The following is a 12,469-nucleotide window of genomic DNA, read 5'->3' as shown; positions in this document are numbered from 1 at the left end:
AACCTCTCCTTTCAGGGTCCCAGGAACTGGAAGGGCACCACAGAGCAGAGTAGGGGTCTCTCCAGAGACTCCAGGTGCTGGCAGGAAGAAGTCTTTGCTATCCCTGAGACTTCAATAACAGGAGGCAAGCTCTACATCAAGCCCTTGGAGATTTCTTCTTCAAGATGGAAGGCACACAAAGTCCAGTCTTTGCCCTCTTACTCTGGCAGAAGCAGCACTGCAGGAAAGCTCCACAAAGCACAGTCACAGGCAGGGCAGCACTTGTTCCTCAGCGATCAGCTCTTCTCCAGGCAGAGGTTCCCCTTGATTCCAGAAGTGTTTCTAAAGTTTGTAAGTTTGGGTGCCCTTCTTATACCCATTTTAGTCTTTGAAGTCACCTTTCTTCAAAGGGGACTCACACCTTCTTGTGAAATCCTGCCTTGCCCAGGCAAGGCCTCAGACACACACCAGGGGGCTGGAGACAGCATTGTCAGAGGCAGGCACAGTCCTTTCAGATGAGAGTGACCACTCCACCCCTCCCTCCTAGCAGAGATGGCTAATCAGGAATGCAGATCACACCCCAGCTCCCTTTGTGTCACTGTCTGGTGTGAGGTGAAAAACAACCCAACTGTCAACTGACCCAGACAGGGAATCCACAAACCAGGCAGAGTCACAGAATGGTTTAAGCAAGAAAATGCTCACTTTCTAAAAGTGGCATTTCCAAACTCACAATCTCAAAATCAACTTTACTAAAAGATGCATTTTTAAATTGTGAGTTCAGGGATCCCAAACTCCACCTGTCCATCTCTTCTCTAGGGGAATCTACACTTTAATCATATTTAAAGGTAGCCCCCATATTATCCTATGAGAGAGAGACAGACCTTGCAACAGTGAAAACGAAATTGGCAGTATTTCACTGTCAGGACATATAAACCACATTACTATATGTCCTACCTTATCCATACACTGCACCCTGCCCTTGGGGCTACCTAGGGCATACCTTAGGGGTGCCTTACATGTAAGGAAAGGGAAGGTTTAGGCCTGGCAAGTGGGTACACTTGCCAAGTCGACTTTACAGTGTAAAAATACACACACAGACACTGCAGTGGCAGGTCTGAGACATGATTACAGAGCTACTTATGTGGGTGGCACAACCAGTGCTGCAGGCCCACTAGTAGCATTTGATTTACAGGCCCTGGCACCTCTAGTGCGCATTACTAGGGACTTACTAGTAATTCAAATATGCCAATCATGGATGAACCACTTACATATAATTTAAACAGGAGCACTTGCACTTTAGCACTGGTTAGCAGTGGTAAAGTGCCCAGAGTAACAAAAACAGCAAAATCAGAGTCCAGCACACATCAACAACCTGGGGAACAGAGGCAAAAAGTTAAGGGAGACCACGCCAAGGATGAAAAGTCTAACAAGGGCACTCCCCCGTTAGGGGGGGCCAAAAAAATAGCGCAAAGAAATCTGACAGATTTCTTTGGTCACTTTTTTCAAGCACCTTTAACGCCTGCTTAGAGCAGGCATTAAAAGGAGGCTTCCATTTGTTACAATGGGCCTCTGGGTGCTTTGTAAGATTAGCGTCAACATTTTTTACGCTAATCCTGCAAAGCGCCGGAGTAGCGTAAAACATTCTGACGCTAGTCTCCTAACTAGTGCCATGGGGCGCCGTATTTTAAATATGACGCATGCATGGTGGGGTTGGGGGGGCACTAAGGGGTGCAAGAAAAGTGGTGCTACACTGTGTGCAGAGACACTTTTCTTACATATGCCCCATAGTTTTTTTTTTTTTTTTTGCACCAGGCATATTAACCCTCTATGCTACTTTATTTTGAGTCAAAGCTGCCACTAGGCAAAACATGCATCTCTCTCCCTAGCAGGAACATTAATCACAAGAAGTATCTTAATTGTTTCCTGAAGTCTGGACGCACAAGGAACTTTCAGCAGGTGCTTTTAAATCGCAAGTTTTGGAAGTTATTGCTAAACACAGCGCCCCGCCGCCCAAAAGCCGGCACTGTTCCCGATACCAAGTTGTGCCACACGACCTCGATTCGAGTTTGGTCCCTTCCTCAAGTTCGGCTCTGCAGACACTTGCCCAGGTGCAACATCTAACGCCTCTCCAGATATTGTGACAAATGGCACCAAGTGCGGCCTAGATGGCGATAACAATCTTGCTGACACTGGAAAAGATCTAATAGTTTTGTTGAATTCTGAGGCTCCCCTACGCTCTGGATCATATCATTATGCCCATTCAAACCCAGAGACATATCACCACTGTGATGATGAAGATGATAGGGACAACAAAAATGATGAGGAAGGAAACCTATTAGATAACGTACGGGATGCCAGTGGTTTTGACACCTCACTTGACATCCCCTCCCCAACCCGTCTATGGCAATTAAAGACTCCACCGCCTTTGCCACAGAATTCAGTAGGGTGGTAGACGTCATAGAGCTTGTGATGCTGGAAGTGAAAGCAAATATCCTCACTGAGGTCTTTAACCCTGCACGGACCAACCAAGAACCTCTACTGCTCTGCAAAGTGCACTGGTTCTGCTCGGGTCATATGGGTGAAAACAGGATCTTGCCGTCAGTCAATAGTCAATAGGACTTTTCCTGGAGACCAAGATTTCCTTCGGCAGTACCCCACCCCTGAGAGCTTGGTGATTCAGGCATCCAGTAGTTGCCAATACCCAAACTCCTTTCCCACAAATCTGTCCAAAAGGAAACAAGTGGAGACATTTGCAGAACAGGTCTTCTCCTCTGCCAGTCTTTCCCTATTGTCTTTAAACACCCCAGGCCGCCTGGAAAGCTATTTGCATGTGTTGTTAGATAGAGTGGCAGACAGCTTGCCAGCTGTCCCAGACAACATAAGGCTAACACTGCAGTTTCTGATTTAAGATGGTCAAGACGCAACAAAATGTAGGGCTATTGGGACAAGCATGGTGCTTAGGCTCCATGCCTGGATTTGCTACATAGGCGTCTAATCGAATATACAGTTGTCACTAATAGACGGCTCAAGGCTGTTTAAGGGAAGGCTGACTCTGCTTTGAAAAGACTCAGAGAGAGCAAGGCCACTGACTGCCTTTACTTTTTGAGCAGTTCCCCCAGTAACGGCCTCTCTTGAGGATTTGGCAGGGGTTACCAGCAGAGGCAGCGCCAATATGTGCCTTTAGCAGCCACATGCCTCCAAGCCTTTCTGGGGTACGGGCTGGGGATCAGGCTGATAGTGTCCAGGCCCTCGGGGACAATGTGCTTTCAGACCCCCCTCCTGTTGCTGCTGCAAAACAATTTTCATTTGCCAGGATCTGCACACAATCAGCCTGGAAGAGGCTGAGTCACCTTTCATCTCCCCAGATAGAAGAGCATCACATGACCAATGAGTGCATCAGATAGTGGAGCACAGATATTCCCTGCTCCTTCTCTCCTTTCCCTTGACATGCCACACGCACTGTAACTCCCAGAGGATCACTTGTCCATATCCTGCAGAGAAGCTCAAGCTCTCATGACATAGGGAGCTGTAGAGACGGGACTGGCATCAGAGATCAGAATTGTATGTTACTTTGAGTATTTTATGGTGCAGAAAAATGATGGAGACCTTCATCCCATCTGTTCTGCTTTGCTTCAGACTAAGAGAAAAACGATGCCAAGAAATGCAGCACTCCTAGTTTAAGTAATGAATTTATTAAGGCACTTCCCAGATTTCAAATGAAAGCACACGAAAATATAAACATGAGCTTTTAAGTTGAATGCAGTAAAACATGTGTAAAAGCTAAAGTACTTACAGCAGTTAATGACAGGCATAAAAAAGTACAATGCATCAACAATGAATATGTATGCTGTGTGTGTGTGTGTGTGTGTATGTATATATATATATATGTATATATATATATATATATATATGTGTTCACAGCCAAGCTAGATAATTAGGAATAAAAATGCATCACCATGAGGATCGAAGCCAACAACATCATCCTGGTGCCAATGTCAAGCTGTGGAACCCTGGACAGCTGCGACAGGAGAATCTTCCCTGATGGGGCTTCGTTCTGGGCAGTGCGCCAACCTCCAAAATGAGTTCCTTCTGCCTCAGTGCCAAGCTTCCCCCCCTTATATACCTTAAACAAACCCAAGAGGAAGGTTCTAGCAATCTCCCCCTTTCTTCATGTAAGCTATGAAATTCAAGCGCTGGCTGTGCTCAGTCTGCATCGAAAACACACTAAGGAACAGGGCCATTCTCCGATACACATTTCAGAGGCAGAGGAGCAGTACTTTTCCTTAATGAAAACATTGAAAAACATTCCCAAGCTGAGACTGTCTTATCACGTCTACTGTCCACATCAACCATGTTATGTTCCTGCACAGTGCAACCTAGTGCTGGTGAGAAGAAGTGAAAATACATTCAGTGTAGAAAATAAGCTTTGTGGAAAAATACGTGCACCACCGATGTGACGGCATCTGAAGCTAAGCACAGAATGGAGTCAGTGGTGAGATACAAATAGCATTACACTCCACCCTTTGACCAGTGACTCTCATAACCTACTGAAATAAAAGTAACCCTTTTTGGTCTAAACATTTCAAGCAGATTAGGTATGCATTGTATTCAGCAACATAGCATTAATATAATATAAATCACTATGAATACTCCACCTAGAATAGTGAGTAATTGCCCAAAATCAGGCAACCAGCTAAATAACGAGTCCCTCCTCCCTTTATCTACATCTTGTTTTACTCCCTTCACCAATTACTGCAAAGCGTCAATGTGGGACAGAATAGAGGTGGGGAGGTCTGACAAATTGAAGCAACACATAACATACTCTCAAAGTCTGAGCAGCCACGATCATGCTTCAAGAGCAAGTAGTCAATGGCTGCTCTGTTTTGCAATGCAGCTTTTCTAGTGCCTCATATATCTAGTAGTAACTCCCTCAAGGCGATGCATGTATTATTAATATTCTTGACCATCAAACATGCTAACTTGTTAATAACTCTAGTATTATAATCAGCTAATCCTGGAACTCCTACTATAGAAATACTTAAGCTTACATACTCTGCCTTAGATATTAACTGAATTTCAGAGTCCTAACCGCGTAAAAGCACGCGGTCCTCCAGTTATATTGGCAGGAATGTGCATATAGGTGGTATTTCCTACACAATAGCAACCACCCCACTGGTAGTTTAACATGTTTGATGTGACTAGCAGCAGTCACAATGTTTTGGCAAGAGATGCCATTATTCATGTTTTTACAAGTTTTATTGTTTCTGTGTTGACACAGTACTCGTTGTTCCCACAGGATCTCTTGAGGAGGCCCCGGTTGTTGCTTCAAGGCACATTTGAGCACATTTTCCGATTATGTAAGTGTCACAAGTTAGGTTGTAGCAAACATCACTGGTAGTAATATTGTAAGTAATCACATGTGTTATGTTATCCCATTTTTCATCCATTACCTCTTGGCAAAACTTACAATACCTGTAGGAGGTAAAGTGAGTTAATAGATCCCTTTTTTTTCCACAGTTTCATCTTTGTTGATGGCATTAAAGATTTGCAGAAAAACCCTGGCAGGAGTCGGTATGGCAACCAAACATGGTGAAATCACATTAACAGTACTTTTTATATACTTCATGCAGAAATCCGATCTGTTAAGCACGGTAAGTGCCAGATGGATCCAGATGTTCTCATTTAATGCAGTAAAGGTGTTGATTGGCGAGGTTGGACAGTCACTTCGGAGCTGGGGGCTTTAGGTCCCTCCCGACCGCACACGGACACGCCCAAACACTGATCAGGTGGTACAAGCAGCACAAAGACACCTTGGTGTATGATCTTTAACAGAGACAAGTATGATTTGTTCTAGCAAATAACATTTATCAGCTTGTACATGTTCCCACTTGTCCTGTCCTGGTTTCATAACTAGTAAAATATTGTCCCTGCCCTTTGCTATAACTTCTGCTAGTTCAGGAGGACGATTTGCCCACCTTAGCACCAGGATTTTTGTCAGTTGAGCCAAAACCTCCCTCCCCACACACTGTAAGAAGGGCTGGGGCAGTCCCCTTTTTAACTATTCCTCCATACACTGGAATAACGCCAATCTGAGCAATTCTGTCTCCAGGATGTATCATCAAGTTAGTGTCCCCACTGTTCTTCAAAATGACTTTAAATTCTCCTTGGTAAACTAGCATGTATCAATCACTCATCCCAGGACCTGACTACCTTTGAGTTCCAACCCAGATCTAGGAGCAATCATTCCGAAGTCCTCCAAGGGAATCGCTATTCCAACACCTGTTTCATCAGGTGCCATGTCTCTTTGTTTCAATCTATACTTATTCAAAGCATGTAAATCAAGACCTGCCGATTCTGGTGGGACTCTTTAAGGAGCTAAGGCTCCTGGTTTTATTTCCCAATACACAATGGTATTTGTTGCTACATATGGTTGTATCTGTAACTCTCGGTTCAAAATTCACATTAAAGGGCTCTCTCCATTCGTCAAAGGTCTATTATTAAAAATTTGGAGGGCTTCATTTAAATGCTGTCTTCACTTTATCAAAGTTTCATCTGATAATTTTCGTAATTGGGTTTTCAGTAAGCCATTCATTCTCTCAGTCAGTCCTGCAGCTTGTGGGTAATATGAAATATGCTAAATCTACTCAATATTGTGTTGTGAACAATAAGCTTCCACCAATTTACCTTTAAAATGTGACCCGTTGTCACTCTGGATTTGGAGTGGGACTCCATAATACAACATTAACAAGTCTAGAGTTTTGATAGTATTAAACTGAGTAGCTCGTTTGCCAGGACTGCAATCAAATAGCCAGAATAAGTGTCCACTACTGTGCAGGTGTATTGACACTGCAACTATTTGGTAGTGGCCCAGTGTAATCAATCTGCCATATGTGCCCCAGCAACGTCCCTGTCCCCAACTGACCTCTGACAGTTTGCGGGACAGATCTCTGTTGTGTGTGTTGACAAATAGGAAGTTGAATAATGACGGTTTTGATGAAATCTAGGGGAATGTGAATCCCTCTAATCTCTGCCTACCTGTTAGTGGTCTCTCCTAGGTGTCCACTTTTTTGGTGCACACCAAGTCAGAATCCTGTGTCGCCACTTCTGCCTTTGAGATTTTGATTTTATCATCTGCAAGGGGATTAAACCACTGTTCTAGTGAGTCAGTGGAACAGTGGTCATCTACATGATACACATTAACGGTACTTAGCTCTAGCATTTACCAAATTTCTTGTCACAATTATTTGCCCCACACCTCCATGGAATGTATTTGCCAGTTATGTACATGGCGGGTGGCTAACCCATTGGTGGTAGACCAAGAATAAGTATAAATGTGACATGTCCTAGGCAATTATTGTTTCAGTGCCTGATAGACAGCATATAATTATGCATATTGACCAATCTTCCTTTCTCTTGTAGTGGAAGGCAACTTCTTGGTGACTGGGTTATATGACACTGCCTTCCAATGTCTTTTAGCCCCCACATACTTGGCTAAACAATTGGTAAACCATACATGCGTCCTATCCTCAGGGAACAAGGATTCAAATGGCTCACCCTACCTCACTGGTGACTCTTATCTCTGGTACCTCATGCACCCTCTCATTATCCTGCACGGGGCCTGTGCCACCTGTTCATGCAGGGCTGCGGGTCGCACTCGGGCCCTGTCCTGTATGTACCACTTATATTTTATTATACTCGCTTCTTGTGCATGTCCTTTCCGGTGAGTTTTAGGTGAACTCATCACCCGCTGCATTACTGGAATCTCCGGTCTTAGAATCACATTATGACCTAGGGTCATTTACTCAGTTTCCACTAGTGCCCAGTAAAACACTAGTAGCTGTTTCTCAAAGGGAGTATATCATTTTCCAGCATCTGGTAGCTTTTTGGTCCAAAAACACAGGGGCACCCTCTTTCTTCCCTGTTTTTGCCAAAAGCTCCAATTTTCATATTGCCCCCGAACGGTTAAATGTAAGTTAATGTCTCCTTCCTGTACGGGCCATAAGTCTAAAGCCTGTTGGATCGCCTCCTTTTCCATTTCAAACACACACTGCTGCTGCTCTCCCCATTCAAACTAATGCTTCTTTCTTGTCACTTTGTACAAAGGGGCCAAAATCTGACTCAAGTGAGGAATATGCTGTCTCCAGAAAACAAACAATCCAATGAATCGCTCAGTCTCTTGCTTATTTCGGGGATATAGCAAAGTCTGATATCCTTTGTTTTGCCTGCGGCAACACCTCCCTATGTCCCAGCTTACACTGGATTCCTAAAAACGTCACATTTTGAGAGGGTTCTTGTGCCTTTTCTGGATTGATCATCCATCCTTTGCTCTGCAAGAGTTCCACTCCCTGTCCAACTGAGTCTGCACCTGTTGATGTGTCTCTCCCTCAATCATCACATCATCGATAGAATGAGACAGTTGCACCCCTAGACTGACAGATATTTCATCCTGGTGTTCTGCCACCAGCCGGTGACAGATGGTGGGGCCAATGGGAGCTTTAACATCTTGAATTGTCTAACGCCATGGGAGAAACTAAATTGCTCCTTACTCTCAGGGGCCAGTGGTACGGAAAAGAAAGCATTAGCAATATCAATAATTGCATACCAGGTCCATTTATGTTTTTGTATCCTTTCAATCAAAGTGATGGTATCGGGGCTGCAGCAGTCAGAGGGGATGTATATTTGTTTAACTGCTGTAATCGATCATCACTGTGTAGCGACCCATCTGCTCAGCACAGAGGCCACAAAGGATTGTTCCATTCAGTGGTGACTGGAGCCACCACACCTGCCTCTATCAACTCCTATATAGTCTTACTCATTTTCTCATGCCCTTCCCAAATTCGATATTGTTTCAAACTAACCACCTTGGTTGCTGTGGGCTCCTTCATGGGGCGTATCTTTAGACGACCCACCCTCCCTGGTGCCACTGAAATGTATCATCCATGTATTGTTATGTAGCTATTTTAGCCATCTTTAAAAAAAAAGTTGTTTTAGCTAACTAGGCCTGCAGCTGTGCACTTTAATCCAGCCACGTTTTATACAGCATTGCTATATTACTCTAACAATAGCTAATTTAGCGGTGCTGTTTCATTTTCTCTATCTCGTTGTACTTTCGCCTAGGAAAGCATCACGTTCTTGGTAGGTCGTTTTTTTCACTTTGTGCTTTCTTCAAGGCTACAGTCAGATAGGGTTGCCGACAAACATGGTATGCTGTGTCTCCAGCATTCACAGAAACACACACACTCGTACATGGGGACCATTTCTTAGAATTCCAGCTGTTTTATTATAAAAACACCCCTTTTGTCCCAGACACGTTTGAGGGAGATTCCAGCCAAATGACCACGACTGTATGCTGATTGCTGCAAGTTTCACTACAGATACCTGCTTAGACGACCGAGCCCTGATCCCAATGGGAATGGTGTCTTTTTAGACTTCAGGCCTTTTGTTCAAGTATGAGGGATAAAGCTCTCCCAGGGGGAAACCGGAAGAGCAGATTAGGCTTAGTATCCTGTGCTCATACTTAGCATAGGTGAGGGGCTATAGATCCACTCCCCTGTTTAGACAGCATGGTAGGACTGTTTTTGTGTTTTACATGTTTAGTCACATGCCTGCTCCTATTGTTTTTTAGCATCCTTGTTATTGCTTATGCATATGCTTTTATCTAAGATGCAGATATTTTAATAAATGCTTATTGAAAAATATTCTGCCTTTGTTGTCTTTGCCTGAGTGAGATCCTGGTAACTGAGAGAACGATCTGATGTACCACGATTTCCTGGGGAGGTTATCTTACCCTAAGCTCGGTTGCCACAATCATCTTGGTCAGAGATGGGGCGCTGCTAGTTAGTCGGAAACCCCGGATTAGGCAGACAGGTGTCACCTGGTGTGGAGTTGTACTAATTACCCACAATCCAGGCAATCCTACAACGCAAATCCAGTAGCCTCATTACCTTAATGAGAACCTATGTGACTTGGCGCCCAACGTTTGGTCAGGAACAAAAAATCAGATCCTCGTAAATATCTCTGTCTCACTGAAGGCTAAAGACACCTCAATACTATATACGGAGACATCCGTGGTATTCAGGAGCTCCTCCTCAGCTAGGTAGGTGGGACCGATCCTGAGCTGTAGGTTGTTCAGCTTGAACTATAAAAGGATTGATCCCCAGTTGGTATCCTTATCTCTGAACACAATAGACCAATAATATGGCGAACCCTCAACAGGTAGCAATAGCAGTAAATATGAGGCCCCCTAACTGCACATTTATTGGCAAATGGCTTAGCGGCCCATGGGGAGTGGAGTTACATCTGTTGCTGAAGCTCATGCAGCCAAGAAACATATTATTCTAGGGTCATCTTTCCAGCAGTGGATGGGAACACGAATACTTTTCATAATTATACACCGAGAAACCCTCCTGCACAATATAGAGATTATGCATCCTTAGAGATACCTTTATCTTATCAAGACCGTAACAATTGGCTTGATGGTGCCCTACCCCACGCAAATTTACCTGTTAAGATAGGTCCATTGAGTCTATAGCAGTGGTTCCCAACCTGTGGTCCGGGGATCCCTGGGGGTCCGCAAAGCCTCCTCAGGGGGTCCACGACTGCTTAGATAATGTGATATTAACATATTAGGTCCCCAGCTTTCAGTAATGACTCAATGGGGGTCCCTGGATTCCAATAATGATTCAGCAAGGGTCCCCGGGTTCCAGTAATGATAAAATGGGGGTCCACAGAAGCCAAACGTTTGGGAACCACTGCACTATAAAATATGAAAAAAGAATTGTTTATTGTCTCTCAAGATGCCTGCAAGACACTTGCAAGAGGTCCAGAAGAGGAACCAAATCCTAAATAAGAACTCTGATTGGTTCATATGGATGTCTTTATTTAGACGAAGAAGATACCATCCTTTTTGCTTTATTTAATTTTTGAACTTGGTGAGAATGGATATGCTTGGCTTGCTCTTACATCCCCTTTCCTTTCAGCAGAAATATGACTTCATCCAAATTCAGACTAACAATCTAGGGGCTTCTGCACCAGCTCAGCCACCCAGGGAATCCTTGATGTGGCAATACTTTGCAATGAGGCCGGTGCCAATAAGGTTTGTGCAATGTATGTTACATGAAAACTTTGCAGCAAAAAGATCAGCCAAGGGAGGGAAAATTAAACAATATAGCATGTGCACCACATGGACGTGTAGACACCTGAGGCGGTGTATCCGCAAAGGGTTGCACGGGCAGAGTTGGCTCCTGCTGTGGAGATAGACAGCTCGACAGTTGTTTCAACATCATTTTCCCCACGAGATACTGTTCCTGTGCAGGTTCTCATTGGACAAGGGCACAATAACCCTTTTACTTGAATAAAGCAATATTTTGATGCTTGTGCAAGAGGATCATTTTTTCATCAGAGACAAGCAAGTCTGCTCACGGCAGGCTCATACAAGAGCACAGATGCCTCTCAAATAGTTTTTTAAAATCATTTTTTCTGTAAGTTTTTCTCCTTAAGGAAACGCTCTTGTTATTTAATACTTCAAGTTCTATGTTTTTCTTGTACCCTTTTAAAATAAATGAATTCCAAACATTTAAAATTTTGAAAATATAAAAACAATTGAATAGTTGTTGGAAACACTTGACAAAAACAGCTCTTTTTAAAACTACCCTCTACTCACATGATGTATGTTGTATGCACTATGTTTCCCTTTTTTTCGCTTCTTAAAATCTCTTGGGAGACTTCTGGAGAGCCAGACAAGACCACCATAATTGGTGGTTCCTTTGTGCCTCTGGTGAGAACTTGCAAGAGCCAGGGAGGCAATGCCTCACTTTCAGTCTGAGGGGGCAGTGCTTCCTGGTTTGCTCTCATGAGCATCTCTTGGCGTACTACTCTTTATAATGGAATTTGTATGTACACTGAATGTATCTTGAAGTAGTATGTAAAATGTGTATACACCAGGATACTAACAGTGTGTTTAGTTTAATGAAATGCTATCATGGAGAAAAATAAATCACTTAGAATTATGGAAAAAAACCACATTTTATGTGCATGAGATCAACATTGATACATAACACACATTGATACTTCTTTAGGTGTTTTAAGTTCATTTATTATTATTAGAAAAAGTTCAATCATTAGATATTCATCCTTAGTAGGCCACATAACGACAATGAAAATTAACTTTAATGTTTTTGTGGCTATTTGTATCTTCATACATGTTTCTAAATATTGTTTCTTCTAGAGCTTTAGTTGTAGAAATATAAGATAGGAATTTTGAAGTTTCCAGGGTAACCTCTGCTGTACTGTAGAAGAAACATCATCACATTCAGTTCAGCCAGATGAATTCTTAAGGTAGACTTTGTGCTGACCAGAGCTGATTGAGTGTCCATCATGGAAAACAGTAGCCACAGTAGTTTATATTTTCTTATGAATTGATATCTGACCAGGTTTAAGTTGGTGATATCAGTATTGATTTTCCAACCACACCTCTACATCTTTGTAGCAT

This window comes from Pleurodeles waltl, chromosome 5 (genome assembly GCF_031143425.1).
Source record: "Pleurodeles waltl isolate 20211129_DDA chromosome 5, aPleWal1.hap1.20221129, whole genome shotgun sequence".
NCBI lineage: Eukaryota > Metazoa > Chordata > Amphibia > Caudata > Salamandridae > Pleurodeles > Pleurodeles waltl.
Note: the sequence above shows the minus strand (reverse complement) of the source record.